This window comes from Chroicocephalus ridibundus, chromosome 1 (assembly GCF_963924245.1).
Source record: "Chroicocephalus ridibundus chromosome 1, bChrRid1.1, whole genome shotgun sequence".
NCBI classification, from domain to species: Eukaryota; Metazoa; Chordata; class Aves; order Charadriiformes; family Laridae; genus Chroicocephalus; species Chroicocephalus ridibundus.
The window spans coordinates 85,838,509-85,859,352 of NC_086284.1; the positions used below are offsets into that span (position 1 = coordinate 85,838,509).

The 20,844-nt window shown below is 43.2% G+C and overlaps 1 long non-coding RNA gene across 1 annotated transcript; it reads left to right on the top strand.

Moving 5' to 3' along the window:
• Positions 1 to 5,622: 5,622 nt before the first annotated feature.
• LOC134523216 (uncharacterized) lies at positions 5,623 to 8,240 on the top strand. The gene is made up of 2 exons (XR_010073266.1): positions 5,623 to 5,750; positions 7,380 to 8,240. It is a non-coding gene; the product is annotated as an uncharacterized LOC134523216 (long non-coding RNA).
• Positions 8,241 to 20,844: the final 12,604 nt, after the last annotated feature.

A 20,844-nucleotide genomic window follows, 5' to 3' on the forward strand; every position in this document is an offset into this window, starting at 1 on the left:
CCAAGGAGATAATCTAGTTTCCAACTTCTGCCTTTTCAGCAGATAGAAACTTTTAATGGAAACTTGGAAACTGAATATGAAACGGTAACCCAAACCAAAAATGTTCTATCTTATAATCAGACTCCTAAATCTTCCAAGCTTCCACACTGATCCTACAGTATTACACTAAGCTTTCATTTCAAATCCTTCTGGAAAACTCAGTACAACTTCCTCTGTCATTGTAAAGAAAATGTATTACATGATCTGACTAGTTCTTGCCACTACCGTAAAGGGATGATGCAGTCTGTAAGACCTTCATTTATTGCCATTTTCTTTTTGGCTGAAATGTTTAAAGAGGATGAAACTGGGGCAGCCAAAGGTCTGTAAACCGTTTACACCCTAATTTTAGATGCTCAAGAAGAATTTAAATGATGTGTAGATTTTGTGCTGGCTGTGTCGGCATGTGAGAAAATTTTATCCATGTGGATTCTTATTCAGGCTGCCTAGTCCCCCTCTGTTGCCATTACTTTGTAAAGCCTATCTCTGCAGTGCCACCCTTGTCTTACCTTAAAGCTGCTGAACAGCAGTTGGAGCAAACATCTTTGCCAGGGGGATGTGTGCTTCAGTTGAAAGAGTGTGTACCTGGGATCTCTAGGTTTTGGATCTCTAAGTTTTGAAGGATCTTGAAGCAATAAAGAACATAGGAAATGAGTGTGATAAAGCTTACCATGAGATCCTATGGAAGGGCAATGTGATTTTAGAAACAAAATCTCTGTAAACAGTTGACTGTCTCCCTTGATGCTTTTGCACCCACATACTCAGAAGCACTAAAATGTGTGTGTTCAAATGATCTGGCCAAGACCATGTGTGTGATCACACAGAGGATAAGGATGCTGTCTGTTAAGTCCTCGTTGTGGCTCTGGGTTTCTTGATTGGCAAATTAACTGATTGTGGACTTGCTTTTTATGCTTTCTAGGATGGGATTGTGTTTGGGATACTTTGCCTCACTGTTTTGTTTCACCCTTCACAAATTCATGAGTCATGAATGTCTTGTTGCCTTTGGTTATTTTATGGCTCTGGACTTGTTCTTCATCTTGTTTGCTTCCTTATCTGTAGGTCAGTTTGTTCATTCGCACACCTTTCTTTTTAATACATATTTTACTGCTTCTCCTGGTACTTCCACACACACATACATACACACACTTCCAATCACACTCCATGAATACCAATCTTAGTATTTGTTACAAATCACTGCAAGAGAATCAAGTAGCTCCTCCTCTTTCCCTGAACAATTTGTTGCTCAAATGCAAGGCTCACTTTTCATTTCCATCTATACAGTAGCGTATGAAATACAGTTAGAAGTCTATCCCAGTAAGAAGACCCCATTTACTCTCTGGCTTTAGGATTCTGCCCTGTTCCAATGGGTCATTAGTGGAACAAAGCCAAAAGGAGATTCAATTATTTGCTCAAGTCTGAAAGGCCAGTGTTTCAAAACTGCAGAGTATGCTGTTAACAAGGATGAATCCTTTGGCAATGTATCCTTTCTACTGCAAAATACTTGCCGTGTGGAACCTAAGGCCCTTATTACAAATTCATGAATGATCTTAATCCATCCTGGCAGCTTTCATAAGCATTGCAGTCATCTGGAAGCAAAAAAGATCATTGGTTTGTGCAGAGTAATATAGCTATGCTCATATTTGATCTAGCTCTCTGGTGGGAGAGGAATACTTAACTTTTTTTAAAAAATTAATCAAGAGACATTTCTACTATATTACATCTCACCAATCTATTTAGAAGTCATGTTCAATAAGACATAATAACTCAATGCAGAGCATCAACAAAAGAAAAAAAAGATGTCTGAAATGTGCACAGTTCTTGATGTGTTGGAGAAGTTGTAAAATCAGGTTGTAAAACTTAACTACCAGTCATCAGAAAGTAACACTCTTAATAGGAAAATCTGGCTATCAAGAAATCCTTTCATTTTTTCATAATATTTAAAACACTTTCCCCAAAATGTGAGTTTCCCTTTGAGCACTCTTAACTTAGAGGTACTGTTTGCTGCAGAAACAAACCTGTCAGAAAGGAAATCGGATCTGAGAGCAAGCAGCTTTTATTTCCCTGGGGCACTATGGTGCAAAATGATAGCAACAGTCAATGAGTAACATTTATTGTGGTAGGTGCTTGAAGAAGTACCCAATAGCTGATTTCTAGTACAATTTTCATAATACTATTTTTCCCAGTAAGCAACTGTTGTGGAAACAAAAGAGATACTGTATGATCACAAGTCAGAGAGGAAGCATGCATGGGAAAGGATACATTGAAATGAGTAGTATTCCATAGCTGCTGTGTAAAATACAGTTGACCCTGATGTAAGGCCAAAATTAAAGTTTCGAACTTTCAAATTCCATCTCTTATTTCCCTAGAGCCAAACACAACTGAGCTGTGGGTAGGGCTTCTAAATGCTATGAAATCTCTTCCTTCTGTAAGTAGAACAGCAAGAGAATCCACTTGCTCAGATTTGCAAAAGGAACTCATGGAAAGAAAGCACATAATTAATGTCTTCCCAGTCTGCCATAAGGAAATTACGGTTTTATAGCTTTGCCACTGATAAATAATATAAATAAATAAATAAATAATCAATCAGAGTTAGGCATCCTTCTTCTCTGCTCAGTCATGAGTAATTTGCATTGAGAGGTACTGAAGAGCAGCACAGTGAAATCACCCCCAGGCAGCTAAACAGTCTGAAGAAATTGTCTGTGTGTAAACTATATGTAAATTTTAAAAACAAACAAAAACCCCCAGAACCAAGAGACCTGTGCCTGAAACAGAGCAACCAGTTGAGGAATATTTAGGTTGGTTTATATTTATTTACAAATGTTGGTAGCAGATGGTTACCAACATTTCATCAGTATAGCTGTTTAAGCAACTTAAAAGCTGTAACAGCACAATTTATGTAGCAGCTCGCCTTCTTTAGCCCACTCTTAACTTGTGTCACTCAGAACAAATCCCGTTACAATTCATCACGCAGCTAAGTAGCTAAAAGAGGAAATAGATGCACGTGCAAAACCAGGGAAGCAGCATGGCTGTCCAAAACTAGAGATCAGTGGTTTCTCCATCATGGATGCATTGCTTTGAGTGATAGTTCTGTGCACAAAAGATCATTTTCAGAAGACTCCTTCCTTTCCTGAGTACAGAGTGTACCTTGGTTATTAAAGCCTGTAGAGGCTTTAGAGATGCAGACACTACCTTATCTACTAAGATAGGCATAATTTATCTCACCGCTCTCTTTTTAAGAGAGCATATTTAGCAGAAGAACTAAACTAGTCTGCTTTTTTTCTGCATTAGCCTTTTATTTTCATACAGCACACAAGCTGGCTAAGATGTGGTGATATGAAAGTGACTAGTCAAACGGATGTCTGTGGTACATAGTGGTTAAAAAATGTTTTCTAAAGAAAATAAACACAAATGGGGGGTCTCAGCTGAATTTTCCAAAAAGAAATCCTCACACCTAAGAATGTCACATCTAGAGTTGTACAGGATATGTAGTTTTTGTATACCTCCCACTGAAACAGTTTAATTCAGCTGGGCTCTTCTCTCTTGGATACCTAATTCACTGACAAAATTCAAGAAGAAAGATTATGTCTTCATGGGCAGCTGGACAGAACTACTTGGGATACCAAAGTGGAGACAGAAGAAAACATCTATTATATCACCATAAAAGGGATGGGCAATATAATAAGCAAACAGCGATTTAAAAATGGAAACAGGAATGCTTGCTTTGTAAATATTTACCATGAGGCTGACTTTCCTGCTCCTGTTCGAGCAAGTGGCAAGGAACAGGCCAGTGACTTCTTAAGGAGAGTGTCGCTGTAGATGACCCAGAGAAGAGAGTACCGCCACCATCATTGCACTGTCTGACTTGGCCTCCCAGCCTGCCTGGCGTCAGAAACCTCCATTCAGCAAGAGCCCAAAGTGTGTGTGTCAGTGGGTGTGTGTGCATTTGTGCCTGAGAAGGGATTACTGACAGTACGCTTGCAAATGGGAAGAGGCACTAACTGCACTCATTTGTTCCTTCCTGGGAAAATTCTGTGTACAATGGTGATGCAACATCATAAAAACCAGGTGGAGTCTGAACTGGAAGTGGGTGTAGTTTATGCTGATTTAGTTGGTTACACTAACAATATTAAGAAGCTGAGAAAAAAAAAATTCCTAGATTTCATTTATATGTAGTAAATGCTCAAAACAACTTTTATGAGAGTATCTCCTTAATTAGGAGTGGTGTGCTTTTAAAAGATTCTTTCTGTGTAAACTGACGCGTTGCACAGCAAGTTTTATGTAAGAGCAGGATGTGCATGTTTATGTCCGGTGCTTGCAGGGTACGTGTCTGCTGTACGTTTCGCTAAGGTCCTTCCTCAGAGGTGAGCGGCTCTGAGCTTACACATCAGCCCAACATGTGAGCGTTTCCATGCCAGTGTGACTGATGCGCCCCCGCCCATCGCCTCATTGTTTCTGTACCCGCTCGTGTGTAGTGGAGCACAGAGCCAGTGGTGCTCTGTGTGCCAGGACCTGCCATTGTGCCACCCACGGGAGCCCTGGCATGGAGAGGGTTGGCAGGGCTGAGGGACAGCGATGCAGGGCCACTGGCACTCTGGTTTGCCTGCACCCTTGCTGCAGATCCGCCCAGATCTAGAAACAGGCGCGCACTAAATCCATTTTGGGCCTTACAGCAGCACCAGCCTGAAATCACCAGACTGAGTGGATGATGGATGGGTGCATGCTAAAAACTGGCTGAGAGCCCTGAATAACTCTCCAGTTTAGACATCACCACGCTGGAGACTTTGGCAGCATCTACACTTACCTTCCACCGGGTGCTGAATCATCCTCCTCAGCTGGGGTGAGCAGCACCTGGCCAGGGAAGGGACGCCAGGGAAGGATGCTGCTGCGCCAAGGGGCCGTGCCTGGCTGGGGCTTAGGGCGAGCTTTGGGGCTTATGGTGCTCCTGGTTCCTGGGCACAGGCACAGCCGCCCTCCCATCCGCGCAGGGCAGACTGCTCCGGAGCCAGACAGAGCGAGACGTGTGGGGTTCATCTCTGAGAAAAAGGCAGGTTCATGTGGTTGCTCTTTTCTCCCTGTGCTGCAGAGTGGAGCTGGTGCCTCACTGTATCTTGGGAAGCAGAAGCTGTGGGCCTTGCCAGTGTTGTATGCAACCAGTGCCGATAGACTTGCTTTAGAAGTTGCTGGTAATGACACATTTAGGTTACAGCAGATCACATTTTCATTAGTGGTGCTGCTTCTGGAGAGGAGCGCTGAGTAGTAATCATTATTATTGCTTTAACAGATTGTATCTGTGCAAGGCTGCCACCTGCCACTCTCAGTACTGTGCTGTAGAGACAGCCCTGGTTTTAAATCCTAGTGGGTGACCTTATTATCAGTTCCATGTTTTCAAAGCCCACAGAAACCTGGCTGCAAATTATACAATTCAGAAATAAATATATTGGAGTGTTCCTTTTTCTTAATGTTTGGCTTCTAGGTCTTTAACATCCATACAGGTCATTTTTCATTTTTCTCTCTGCAGCAAGCTAAGATTTTAGATGCAGGAAGGAGAGAAGGAAGGGTGGAAGAGGGGAGGGAAGACAGAAGAAAGAAAGGAAAGGAGGGTAAAAAGAAGAGTGAGAAAGGAAGGGAAAAAGGGAAGAACAGCAAGCAAAAAGAAAAGAAAAAGAATTTCTACAAAACAACAGCAGGAACTGTGTCTTTAAGAAAAGTAACAGGTAAAATAACTTTCACATAAAAGCAGAGACAATAGCTCTGTCAAGACTTGGCTCACTGAACAAGAGTAAAAGGCAAAGTAAATGAATGTATTTTATCCAGCAATAGCTTGTCAGCTCAAGATTTTCCATGCCAGCACAGACATTAACAGGGTTGTAAAGCCACCCTATTCCTTTCTCATATATTCCCTGGCTTGAATTAGTGAACTTGAGATTTCTTGTCCCCTCAGTACTCGTGATTCTTGGGACTGTAACCCACAGCAGTCCATGTAGTGGATTACCGTGGTGATGAATTTTGCTTTATTTTCTGAAGTGAGAGGGCTGTGATTTCAGGCTTTTACACTTGAGTGCTACCTTTACTTTCTAGGCTATTGACTATGCAGGTGCAGAAGGACAAAGTAATTCAGGATCTCTGGTTTCTTTAGCTGGCTGAGGGTCATAGAGGTGATATTTCAGAAAAGGAGTTAAGACAGTGGGGGGATCCAGGAATAATTGCTTGGACGATGCTACAAAAGTGCAAAATGATTTTGGGGAAAACACAGTGCTCAGAGCTTTGTCTGGAGGGCCAGCCTCCTGAAGACCTGTCCAGGCAGTCACCTGGGTCAGCATGAAGCATGGCATAGATTGGAAAGTGTGGCTTTAGATCCTTTTGCTGTATAAATCCCTACATCCACAAATTTAATAGAGATATAGCAGTTTACAGCACTGGCAAGTTTGGCCATGTCTCTTATTTGTAATCCAAAGCCTTTGCCACAAACCTGGAGAAAAGGACTCCAAAATGTGATACTTGACACTGGAAACAGTGTCATTTAAATGCAAACTGGATTGGCCACGGTCAAAGGTTTGTGGTATGCATTGCTTCCATTTTAAATGTGTGTAGAAAGAATGGATTTTGTAGCTGAAAGCCTGACAATGCTGTTATCCTTGTTCAATTTTTTAGCACCATCTGTTCTTCCCAAGTAGAAATTCCTGACAAATCATACAAGCGAAAACTTACTTTATTTCTCCATGCAGCAGACGAACCATTAGAGTTACGGAAATCTGGTTGGGCAAAGAAATATGTTTATAAAATGATTGGTTTAAGTCTTTGTTGTCTGAGAAAATGACTTTTTAATGTACTGACAGCTGTCTCCCTCTGGCATGTTTTCAGTTTAACAGTTTATGTTGGAGCCAGATCATTTGTTTCGTAACTGGCTGTAGCATAACAAACAGCACTTTTCAATCTCCAATCAGCCCACGTATCACATAAATGTTATCTGTCCCGATTGGGATACTTTTCCAATCACTATGTTTTCTTAATCGTGCCTGAAAAATACGTAAATAATATGGCCACATGATAATCTTTTTCTAAGTCACATAGATTAAAACGTGAGTTGAATTAAACATTTGGATATTTTTATTAGGTCATTTTCATTTAGAGTCGAGGAAGCTACCCGGCACATTAATGCATATTTATTTATTTGCTAAAATAGTTCTATAGTGCTTATTTAAATCCTATCTAAAAACCAAATATTATTATTTTCTGATCCCTAGAGCCTCCGAAGTCCTGTGTGCTGGGCACTGTGCAAATACAGTGGATGCTTAGAGGCTAAATCGTGCATTCATTTAAATGTCTTCATACCTCACTTTCAGATATGAGAGCGCTGGGCTTCATGGTCTGATCCCTCCATCTGTATCCAGTGGTGTCCAGCTGGACCCAGGCTGGTTTTATATGATGAGTGCAGAAGCCTACACAGAATTTGTTGTCACCACTCCCATCCCTTGAGCATCGTACAGGACATCCTCACTGCCGCTTTGGAACAGCACCTGCACCTTGGATTGAAAACTACAGTCTGAATACAGAAATCATGTCGTAGTAGGGGCAGCTGGAAGTGAAACAGAGGGAAGTTCTCTTAATTTCCATCTAAAGTGGTCTTTTGACATCATTGTATCTCCTTAATGGCATGTGGTGGACATGACGTAGAAATGGCACCATTGGAGTATTACTTCTTTTATTGGCACTGTGATGCTACCTTTCCCTGTTTGATAAGGTAAAGAGAAGATCAGAGGCCAATTGATCTTGCCTCTGTGTGTTTATTCTGTGTACCATGATGCCACCAATACTTATTTGATAAGAATTCCGTCACATCGTTTTGAAGAGATGTTACTGATTTTACTAACTAATTGGACCCACTCGTCATGGAACCAGAGGAACGTTCAAGTCTTAAATTTGTTCTTTAGTCCCAAACCATAGCATTTTTACCGTCTCCTATATCCCATTTTTCAAATAAATTTTGCAGCCAAGGTGGGAGGGATCTACTGTAAGCAGAAAATTTTCTTGCTAAGCAAACAGTGAATGTTACCAGTCTCTGGCGTATTTCTGAGGCGCATCTGTGTCTGTGATCTGTCCCTGGGCTATATACATTCTGAACCGAAACATTTATTTTGTGTCACAATAATGTGCTTATGGACCATGTGAAAACAGAACAAATATTAAAACCTTTGCAAGCCTTATACCACAAATGAATAGATGCATAAAAAAGGAAAAATACAAGCTGTCTGTAGAAATCAGTGTCTAGATAAAACATCTGCAAGGGAAATGTGTCTGGAGGATGGCTTTTTAGATTAAAATAAGAAACTCGATTAAATAAGTAAGTATTTGCTGGCAGGCTGCTGGAGCTTGCAGCCATAGGTAGGTAGGAAAGATGGTATTCTGACCTGTGGCTTCCAAGATTTTCACTGTAATCTGTGACAGAATTTTGTGATACCAGTATAAAACCTGGAGCTACAAAGGCAGCATTGCCAAGGTTATACTGTCTGTGCATTGTATGGCTTCCTTTCCCTTCCTTTCCCTATGATGACCGGCAAATCTGAATTAACTCTGATTCCTGGTAAGGCTTGGCTATCATGGCTACACTGGACCCTGGGAGGTCTCACTGAATATAGTATTCAGTGTGTGCTGGTCACAGCTCTGGAGCAGATTGTACCACATGGAGCCCCATGAGGAGTTTTGGAGTTAATGGGAGAAGAAAGTCAGGAGGGCTCTTTCAGTGGGAAGTATGACGAATGGGAACATCTTTTAACCACAAGACTTGCCACGTCAGGTACACTGACCTTACCATGGTAAAAGACATGTAATGGTCAAAAGAGAAGCTATGGGACTTGTGTGAATATCTTGATCCAGTTCCAACTTGCAGGAACACTAAATGAGGGAAGTACATGTTGCATTTATTATTTAATCTATCTCTTTGCACTGTTTGCATAACCTTAGCGAAGATCCACTTATTTTGGAATCTGAGAGGCCTGCATGTATTATATGCCACATATGTCCCCTGTCTTTTAGGATATGGACTCATATAATTGAAACTGGGGAAACCTGCAGTTTAAGCTGTTTAAACTGAAGCTGCACCTGTACTTACCTGCAGATACATTGCAGCTCTTGTCTGATCGTTCTGCCTGTGGGAACCAGAATGAAGGAGAGAGGCCAGTTCATACACGGTTCTTGCTCTAGTTCAGGTACCGGAACTCAAGTGTGTTCCCAGATTTGGTGACAGAGGTAGAAGCTGAGCAAATCTCCAGAGCTAAACAGTTTTGTTGTGAAGTCACAGCTCTCAGGTGTCAGTAAACGAAGGAGCTGGTCCCACAACTATGTGGAAAGATCTCAAATCTGGGTCAGTCTTGCTCCTTCTCTGACTTTGGAAGCTCAGGCTCATGGTGTGTAGGCCAAGCAGCCATGTCTACCTGAGTAGTAGTCAGTTCTGGGGAGCTCTGCCAGCACAGTGGCATTCAAGGTAGGCTTTTCTGCAAGTGTCAGGGGTTTGGTGCAGCATGGGATGGAGCAATGGCTCTCCTGGGTGAAAACAGTGCAGAGGAGAAAAGCTGAAATTAAGCCACACTAGGAGAAACAAAATATTAAAAATTCTGAGTACAAATTTCCTATAAATTTTATATTAAAAATGCCCTCAATTCTGTGTTTTAAATTGGGGAAGCTCTTGCAAGATGCTCTCAGCTCTGAAGTATGTCCTGAAGTATATTTTTTGCAGCCATTCAGATGACAGTGGTGTGTCAGGAAGTCACTTTAGGTGTGTGCAGATATGTAATAGCATTTATGAGCTTCCCTGATGACACAGGCTTTGTTGAAGCTCTCTGACTATAACAGATCTCAAATAAGTGATTGTTCTGAATAAATTGTCTACGTTAATGTTTTCCCACTGCAAACAGAGCAGAGCCATTTTTAAACAGGTTGGATAAAAATGACACACAATTCAACGTGTGAAAGAAAAGGACAATTTCAATTATATTTTCTCTGATATTTTCTGAACACTTCTAATAATGTTTTCTTTTTTTGTTGCACAGTTCTTTCTGTTCCGGAACGGACAGGACTTTGGAAAGTGTTGCCTCCCCCTAATAAACATGGGAGTAGCACACAATCATTCACTTAATGTTTTGGAACAAGGAGCCTCTTATGCAGCTACAAAAGGGGCAGAGCTTGGGAAAACTTTGATATGGCGTTTCTCCAAGCCACAGCTGAAGAGAGCTGGGCTTTTGTTTCTTAGATTTCAGATGCTAATTGCAGCAGGGTACTTGTCCAATGCATTAGTGAAAGCCTTCAATAAGACAAAGGTGCTGCAGCAGTCAATATTCATGGTTCAGCAGATGAGCTGAAGCCTCAGCATTTTATTGCGGAACACGGTGCTGTCTTCCCGAGGAGCCATTGTGGTGGGTTCATGACCTCTCATGGTCATTACAGATCCCACGTCAGATTTTGTGAAGAGGTGCTGTCAATCCGATACAGATGATAGCAGCCTGACTCCTGAAACTCTCCCTGCAGTTTCAGCTGGATACAGCATTTTTGCTGTCTTCGGTTGTGATTTACAGAACATTGACAAGATATTTCACTTCAGAGCAGGCAGAACAGCGGCCGCAAGTAGGGCAGTGTACCTGAGCAAGGACTGATGTACACACGCACCCTTAGAGGAACAGCCTTCGGAGGGACCGTGATTCACAAGACACTCTCTTGTCCAAATAGACTGATGTTTCAGGGGATTTCACAGGCCACTCTACCCACCTTGCAGCACATCTGCTTTCTGCCTGCTTGCCCTCACTCCTCTGCTCTCAGGGCTGCCTGTAATCCTGGCCGCCTCCAGCGCGGAGAGCCATGACTCAGGCCAAGAGGGAGATTTCAGGCAGCTTCTTGCTAGCCGGCAACCGGTTTTTCCCTTGCCACGTCCCTCATCCCCCAGCCAAAACCAGATGGTGGTGAATGTGCCAATGATGCTGCTGCCTCTCCCTCCGCTTTGGGGGTACATCCCCCAGGGCACTGGGGTCCCTGGGGCACTGCTGCTGGTGCAGAGGGACATGGCATTACTCGGGGAAAGGAAACAGCTGAGGTTGGAGAGGATCCACACTCACGTATTGGGTCCTTAATTTATACAGTGCTTGGAGACTGGAAAGGTATTATTTAATAGGGCACATAAGAAATAAAAGACATTTACTTTCTAAAGATTTCTGTTTTAAACAGCAGCGTCAGCTAAAATGCGTGTATTTTTGAATTTAGCTTTCATACTATATCAATTCCAGAGCCAGTCACATTTTCCCCACGGTAATATTACTAAAGTAATTCTCAGCTGAGCCCATAGCCTTATTTTGTGTCTCATCACTCTGATAACTGGAAGCATACCGTAGATATTAGGCATGTACTGGAAATGAAGAATTACAGAAAACGGTTGTCTAATCCTTGAGAATGACGAAGTATTTTGCCATCAAGGAAATCAGCCACAGATTGTCTTTTGGAGTAATTCACAATCAAAAGGTTCTGAAATCTGTTTTAATGAGCAATCTTCCCTTTAAAAGCCTCAAAGTGCCTGCATTATATTCAGGGTGGATTCGGGGTTTTCTATTTATTTTTTTTTAATTACAGCAATGAAAAACATTAGGTCGAAAATTGTCATTAGGACCCGTGAATGGAGGAAACTGCAGTTTGGGTGGGGTGAGAGGAAGAGATGCTGGTTTGCTCCATCTTTTGCTGCTCCAGTCCTCTGCCACGATGCGCAGCACTATGAGCCAGTGCCCTGTCTAAAATGGTTTTTGGTTTACTGAAATGCTCATCGCCGCTTCATTTTCTCTTCAGAAATATTCCTGCCCATCACTGAACGTTACTGTGAGAATGAGATGCCATCTTGTGGTCGGATTTTTTATCTCACAAGCCTCAGCGTGGTTTTCTGAGAAACTAGTTCAACTATCCCTCCGGCTTGGGGATGCAAAGTAACAAAACCAGCATTTTTAGATTTCATTATAAACCCAAGCCCTCCACTAAGACCTACGGGCTTTTACAGTAAAAACTGGCCATTTTCGAAGTGAAATTGTCTGCCATTAGTCATAACCTAGAAATTGGCATTTGGAGATAATAATAATTTTTTAAGTTATCAAAACAAAATGCTGATATGTGCAATTTATTGTTTCCAAAGTCAAGCAAACATATTAATTTCGCAAAGTGTAATGATTTTGCGCAGCTGCTTGGAAAAAGGTGGTGCAAGCATTATTCAAGGGAAAGCTTGTTTTCCATAGTTTAGGGTGATTTATAAATAGCTGTTAGGATTACCTTGTATTTTCCACATTTCCTTGCTTCTCAACCTCAGGTACAAAGCTGAGTAATAAGAATACCAAAATGCAAAATCTGTCTGGAGTACAAAGCTTATAGACTTTGGGAGCACTTAAATGTAGATTTTTGTCCAGCTGGTTATTCAAGAGTTACCCATGAAGTTAAGACACATCTATTGCTCATTATATGCTATTCCCAATGCTCTGGTATGTTTTGTACAACATAAAGATGCGCTTTCTTACTCCAGCCTCTTCAGTGAATGGAGGAAAAGCCAAGGGTATGATTGCAGAAATATTTTAGCAATAGAGGACAACTGCCATCAAGGTTTCTTCACAAGGACTGTGCCATGAGCTCTGGTACAGGGCACGTTATAGGCAGAATAATAGAGCCCTAATTATGTCAGAGAGAACTCCAGCCTCTGGAACAGCTGAGGAATGAAAGCGATAAAATGGATATGAAGCAGCTTTACCTCCTGCTCCTCGTGGGCTGTGAGTTCAGACCAGCTTGGTTTTAAAAAACAGTGAGTGCCTCTGTTGGATCCGCTCTCTGGGTACAGCCGCATACAGGTGCTGGCTGTGTCGGTGCTATACGGACTCAGGGGCATGCTGACCGCGTCCGCGTCTCTATACTCGTAAATGAAGCGTGCCCAGAAGCTTCCCTGGCCATCAGGACCGACTGCTGGGGGACAGCCCGTGTCCGTGCCAGTTCGCCATCTGGCTTGCAGATGGAGGCAGCTGTAGGCACGCTGACTGCCAGCGATAGCCACCCTGCTGCCTTCCCTGCCAGATTGTGCCTGGAAGCGGCTCTGGGGGAGCACTAGCTCAGCCAAAATGTGGGTCAGGGTGGTTTAGGCTAGACACTTGTGGTCCTGTGCTCAGGAGCCTGCTTGGATTGACTAGGATGGATGACCATCAGGTAGCAGAGGTGCTAGGTATGCAGCCAGGGGAGAAACAGAGCAACGTGGACTGTTACAGGCTATTTATTGGTTATTTGATGTAATACTGTACCTCGTCCAGCAAAAGAAAAGAACCCAAGACCTGAGGAGCTTGCAAGATGAGGGAGGGGAGGGGAGCAAAGGCTCCGTGACAGGAATTGCCTTGCCAAAGCTGTCGAGCCAGCCCATGGCAGCGCTGTGGCCAAAACCCACCAGCGGGAAGGGGAACCAGCAGCCGGATCCCGGTGGTGCCTCTGGCCCAGTCGGCACCCATCCTTGCACCACAACCGAGCAGAGGGGTATGGGGAAGTGTTGCCATCTCCGTGCCGCATCCACCTCCGTGCTGGAAGGTGAGTTAGAAGAGAGGAGCAGGGAGCTCTCCCAGGCCAGACATGTAATAGCTCCAGACGACGTGTGCTTAACTGGTGTCAATTTGTGGAGGAACATAGCGGAGTAAAGGTGTGAGTGTAAGCAGGGGGATACAGCGAAAAGAGAGACTCTGTACCACTGCCAATTGATTTCTTGTTTTTGGCAGCAAAGAGGCTTTTATTCTCGCTGCATCGCAATGAGGGCTTCAAAGCCCATTTAAGTGCCTGTTTGCCTTTCCTTTTACTCTGCATTGCAGCTGGCATGCCCCAGAAAGACAGCTTGCTCTGAATGCACATGAAGGCTTAGCCAGCAGGTATGTAAAGCAGAGGTGATATACCACCATTTCATAGACAGCAGGCATGAGGATCAAAGAAGAAAGCCGAGGGGATGACGGCGTTGCCGTTCCTTCCAGGTGCGTCCTCATCTGTCAGCTGTGGCACAGCTGACACCAAAAGGGATGGAGCTGAACAAAATGCAAACTGGTTATTATGATCTGAGTGACCTGTTTCTTTAAGGGTACTTCTGCCTGCAAAGGTAGAATTTCTCTACATCCACACATTTGTTTTGAAAATTTGACCAAACGCTTGCGAAATTTTGTACTGGGTGTTGGTTCTTTTCTTTCTGCCCCCATTTATTTTTTAATCAGCTGCCACACTGATTGACATTAAGAAAAAAAAAGTGAGGAAAATACGTTTTTTTCTTTTTTTTTTTTTGCAAGTGATTAATTTCCCTCCTCCCTGTAATCTGCCAAATTTGACAAGTAGCAAATAGAGCAGCACCGCATCCTGCCTTGGGTCAGGTCAGGAAGACACACTGCTGCAAAGTCAGCACGATCAGGAATCAAAGTATCTATAAATGTCAGGTGTATCTTTCATAGATTGTAGAGGTGAAAGGAACCCCTGCATTCATGCACTCCGGTCTTCTGTATAAACAGGAGGACGTAGAGCTGTTCTCTGCAGCTGTATGACAGCCAGTTTAGGAAGACACTTAATTTCATTTTAAGAGCCTGCGCAATTCCCCTGGTAAATCATTCCAGCTGTTAATTTCCTTACTTCAAGGAAATTGTGTCCTATTTCAAGGCTGAGTTTATCTGGCAGAGTTCAGCTCCTCGCTACTGAGTCTTGGTAAGCTGCTGTCTGCAGGACGGGGGAGCGGGGGCTGGAGGAGCTGTGCAGCCTTGCGGGGGAGGAAGGGGGAACGCGCGGGTGTTGCTCCTCTATCGCTAACAAAGCAAACGCACAGCCCTGGCCGGTGCCGACAATAGCTTGCAGCCCTATTAAGGTCCTTCTCCTCCCTCTTTCCCACGAAGTCGTGCCTGTAAAAGTAATCCCCAAACCAGCGGGTTGTTTTTTTTTTCATGTGTAAATACTCATCCAAAATGATTGTAAGACCTCTCACCCTTCCTTGAACAGTGAGTAACGCAGTCCTTCTGCATCCTAAGAATCCCCTCCCCCTTCTGGATCATTTTCTGTGTCCTTCCTTTGAATTCCCCCCCCCCCCGACATCCTCCCTGGCAGCACACTATTCCAGCAGCAGTCTTAAAATAGCTGCATATGGAAGCAAGACCACTTTCCAGCCTCCTTTCCTAGCCTGATATTCATTTTCGTGTGTTGATTTTGCTGTGTTCTGGTGATCGCCTGGCCCTTTCCTGACTCATTGCTTTCTGTGAGAAGCAGTCTGCTCCCCCAGCTGACACAAATACATAGGTACATCTGCAAAAGGGCGGCTGAAAAGTCTTTCCAAAGACAGATGTGCCTTCAGCAGGGTGATTGTCCCCAGGCCGGGCCTGGAGCTCGTCTCCTGCTTTGACATTCTCAGTCCTCTTTTGGCTGGTCACCCAGGGCAGTTAGCACAGGTCTTGGTCCCAGGCGGCCTAACAGGTTAAGCTCCTCAGATGTTTCTGCTGAAGTTTAAGTTTCTACTTATCTCTGGATCACGATAATCCTTCACTGACTATGAGCGCAAACTTCGGTATTGACATTAGGAAGAAATTTTTTACTGTGAGGGTGGTGAGACACTAACAAGTTGCTCAGTGAAGTTGTGGATGCCCCATCCCTGGAAGCGTTCCAGGCCAGTTTGGATGGGGCTTTGAGCAACCTGGTCTAGTGGGAGGTGTCCCTGCCCGTGGCAGGGGGGTTGGATTAGATTATATTTGAAGGTCTCTTGCAACCCAAACCATTCTGTGATTCTGTGATTTACGAAAACTCGTGTGACCCATGTTTAGTCACCTAGGAAGCTTTTAGCCATTCAAAAATGGAGAGAAGTACTTAAATCTGAGTGCCACCAGCACATAGCAGCCTGGAGAACCAGCAGCCTCTTGCACCCAGGCACCAGCCATGGCTCCCAAGGGGGATCCCTGTGGCAAAATAACCCATCTGAGTATAGTCACTGGCCTCTACCAGATCCAGCCCCGGTTACAGTTTAGTTTGTAGAAGCTGGTCAGGGTCATTTCACAACTCTAACAGCATGGATGATACTAACAAGACACTGCTGCAGCATCTCGGTAACTCCATCTGAAATGACACTCCTGGGAAGATCAAAACAGCAGACAAAGATTAATTGAAAACTCATGAGACCGTCACATCCCCCCACATGCTAGAACCTACTTCTTGTTCCCACTAATTAGTTTTCCTGGGTAAATGGCCATCATAAACCAGTTTTGAGATTTTTTTGGCCAAGTAAAATAAAAAAATGTTTATTTATAAAAAAATATATTCAATAATGTTTATCTACAACGTTTTATGACTTGCCAAATGGGGGAACAGTGCTAAGAACAGGAAAAATTCCTCTTATTTCAACTTACTTTAAGTTCTGACCAAAAAAAATACCTGTCTGTTTAGAATATAATGTAGGCATCCACCTTCCTGCTCTCACCTCAGAGGTATGGAAAAGTATTGGACTGTCAGTTCTACTCAGACCCAGCAAGAAGGGATTGCCTCTCGCCACACCTGCTCACAGTCCGAGCTAATCCCTTCGTAGCGCTTGTCTGTTAATATTTAACACATTCCAGCACGCTCAGATTCAGTGCCCAAAAACATCGCTGGTGAAATAATCCTGTGTCCAGATTCTTTTTTAGTTTCTAACATTTAATCATTGCCTTTGTGAAATACTTTTGATTACTTAGAAATTCTGACATGACCTTAATACATCTTTCATAAAGAATTACTGCAGAAGTGACAAGTTAATTTTGTAGTGCAAAATATGAGGACAGCAGTACTATATTATTGGCAGAATTTAGTCACAAATAGGATATAATTTTTCTACTAATATAAACATAATTCAGTTATTATTAATTTCTTTAATTTGCAGTTATTCAGATATTTTCTCTGTATTTAATTATTGCTCTCCCCTAACTCCTGAATAAACTTAATATATATTTATCTATAAATAAAATATTATCTATATTCAGCAATTAAAGGAAAGCAACAGCATTAGGATTGTAAATAATTGAACAGTAGAATTTATTTCTTGCAATAAGCCATGAACTAAAACTGAAGTAAAGAAAGTCTCAGGCTCCTTTTCTAATTTTAAATAGACTTAAATAGTATATTCATGTCAAGCACATAAATTAAATGCGTCATCTGTATTAATTCTCTGGTCACCCATTGTAAAAATGGTAATCTCAGTAAATTTGCTTGGTAATGCTGTAGAAGCTCCCACGTAGCTGTGGCATAGGAATTGCACAGTGCCCAAAATGTGACAACGAAGGCAGAATCGCTCTGCTCTTCAATGCATTTTTACAAAAAAAAAAAGGGGGGGATTTTCATTTATCTTTTTGTCATTTCTATGTCCTATGCAAAAAAATAAGGCTAATTAATTATGCCATACACCTATCCTCAGGTGTTTTATGGAACCAGCAGCTGTGGAATCCAGTCCCTGAATCTGTACCAGAGCATTTCTCTCTCTCCAGTCATGGAAGTGAGTGCGCTGAATAGGTTATGTGGATACCTAAATTGACTAAAAGTAACAGGACAAACAAAGACTAGAGTGCAAGAATACATTTCCCTCACCTGCTGTTAGCAGGGACGGTGAATTATCACTCTAGACCTTAAGAAGGAAGATATAGTGATGTGCCCTCCTTTCTTCCACCCACAGTGTTTATGGACCCACTCAATGCCTGGGTGGGAGAGGTGGGGTTCCCGTTGCAGGACGGTTGGGCAAGAGAACAAAATGCATTGGATTGCTTCATTTGCGAAGCCTTCCTGATCCCCCTGTGCTGCCAGGTGCTGCCATTGTCTGCACCGTGTCCCTTGGAGATCTGGTTTGTGAGCTGTGGAGATCAAGAAGGACTACTTTTGACCAAGAAAGATAAGCAAGCTATGAGCAGCCCTCCGGAAGCTGCATGATAAAATCAAGTAGTGAAAAGTGAAAAGGTTAAATTGATCAACGTCTACCTGGTTCTGCTGCTAGTGCAGCTGAGAGGTTTCAGGCGCCACTGGTGGCCCTGGATCCAAGCCCAGGAGTCCACTAGCATGGATGCAGCAGTGTTGTGACCGTGCTGAGACCCTCCGTGCGTCCACCCTGCTGGTGGTGGCTGAGACCGAATGGGGCTACGGCAGCACTGCAGGGCGCACCTGCATTCATGCATTAGTTCAGCCCAGGAGTGAGCTTTTGAAGCAAATGTCCAGACCTAGACACCCCCTCTGCACATCACTTCAGTGATCACAGAACACTCTTGGGTTGCAGGGACTGGATTTCGTTGGGAAAACTGAAGGGGTGGAGGTGCTTCAGGAGTGCAACAAATGCATCACAGCCATAGACGGGCATTCAATTTACAAGGCTGCACTACAGCTGGATATACGTCCCATGTAGGATGGGTATAGCATAGACATCAGGTCCTCAGCACAACTGGTTCATTCTGGAGACCTGCTCTTATCGACCCACCTTACCTGCAAATACAAAACCTCGCTGAAGAGTGCCACCCCCTCAGCTTTCTGCCTGCTCACCCCAGCCCTTGCTGTCCCTGTTTTTGTTCATTTCAGCTCTGCCAACCCAGGTCTTTGCAGGGGCTGGATCACTGAAATGACCTGAGACAAGAATGAGGAGGAGGGTTATGTTTTGCCTAGAGCTGAACTTCTCGTTTGGCACAACCGAGAGCTCAGCGTGCTGCCACGGGGCAGGGTGTTGAACAGCCCAACGTTGGGCAAAGGTGATCATCACAGCGTTGCTGAGAGTTTGTGGAAACAGCATTTTCCTTTCAGTCGACAAGAAGATGCAACCTACTTTTAAAACATCTTTCCCACATCGGCCTCCCTTCCCTTCTTTAGCCCCATGAGGAGGAGTTTTTGAGGCCAAGTCAGTCAATGTAGGAAAATACAAACACCATTGACAGCCGACACTTGAAACTCAATAGCTGTGCAAAGGTTGCTCAGTAAGAGTAGATATTATATTGCTCGTTATTCCTCTATGTCCTGGCCCCATGATCCATTCATGAGGGCAAAAGTGTTTTAATACATTAACTGGAACCTCTGCCGGCTTTTGGACGGATATAATTTGTGGCTGATGAACTCTTGTAGTCCATCATTAAATTCCCTAGTAGGTTCTTTCAGAGGCTGCTGTTGAGAAAAGCTTGCCAAGTCTAAATGATTTTTGCTCAGGTCTTTTCCATATGCTTCCAAACCCCTGGATGAAGCCTGAGAGGTTAACAGAGGAACCTCAGGAAATAATTATTATTTCTCAGTGGACAACTTCTGTGTGGCATCTTCCTGAGTTACTCAGTGAAACTGTTGAAGGCATAAGGTCCAGTCGTTTCAAAATATCTCTTAATAGAAGATTCTATATGCTAAAATTATGAACTGAGGTAAAAAAAGCTGTCTGTTACAGTGATGAACTTGCCTAGTTGACTGGAGCTACTTATTTCTTTTAAATTATTGTTTGATTATTAAATCTGTTTGATGTCGGAAACAGGATTGAAATATTTCTCCCTCAACTTTCTGAAAATCAGGCAAACTTGCATCTTGCCAGCATAGCTGGAGACAAAATAGGGATGATATGAAAAATGACATAAGTAAAGGGTTTTCTAGAAAGGTGGTGTAGAAATAAAGGGCTCTTCACCGAGTGATATTTGTCTAGAGGTCCCACTAGAAATGGCAGTAATGATAATTAGAGGACACCAAGGTTTCCAAGAGCTCCACTCATTTGTAGATCCACTTGCAATCTTGCAATGCCTGCCTCTTCCCCTAGGAAACAGAACGAAGGTTTCTTTTTTGTTTTTCTCTGTTCCCTTCATATCATGTGGGGTTCCTGAAGCTGTGGCTTACTGAGTGGTCACTGCCTAATGTCTATCAGGAGGGGCTTAGTCTTTGTAACAGATAAACTAAAGAACAAAACAGCAAGTTTATTCTAGAAAAGAAAATTATTATGTCATTTGATTACAGATATTGGAATTAGAAACACATAAAAGAAAGAGAAAAATAAATCTATGAAGTGCAATTCTCCATGATGTTTAGCAATCAGAGCTGCTCCCACATCTCAGATAGCAGGAGGGCCTGGCAGTCTAGTGCTCTACACCGAGGAGTATTCTTTGTGACTGTGTTGTCTCTTTTTGTCCAACATACAGTCTTCTCCCTACCTGTCTTGTCAGTCTGCAGGATGCCCTTCTCACCTTTTCTTCAATTCTTCAGCACAGCTGTAGCATCACTGAGCTCTTCTATCCCACCTACCTGTCATCATTTATGGATCTTGCCCCCGGAGCAGAGGGAACCGTCTTCCTCTCCCCTCCCCTGGAGCTGGGTTCTGATGTTCAAGCTACAAAGGCTTTAAATGGGACGTGTCCCAGTCCCGGCAGCTCCTCTGCACATGCACTGATGTTGCAGGCATTACCAAGCCAATCTTTTCTACCTTAAAGACCCGTCTTGCTTTTCATGTAATTTTCAGGATTGCTACAGAGCTTTATAAAGCCTGTGGTATGAAAAAAGATTGACAGTGCTGATACCTGATTATATCCACAATCTCTGGCTCAGAGGTAAGGCATTGCCAAGATTACAGGTGACAAATTAATGACTGGGGTGACAGATTTGGAACTCAAATGGAAATAGCCAGCTTTTCCGGCATGTCCCTTTTCCCCCTTCACCTTTTATTGGTTTTAAGGGTTCTACTTATGTTCTATAATTGGACAACGCAGGCTCAGCTTCAGTGGCTGGGCAGAGTAGGACTGGGGCTCTGGGGCACTGGAGATCTGTTGAAGCACTGAAACTACTGCCTGCTGGCAAAAA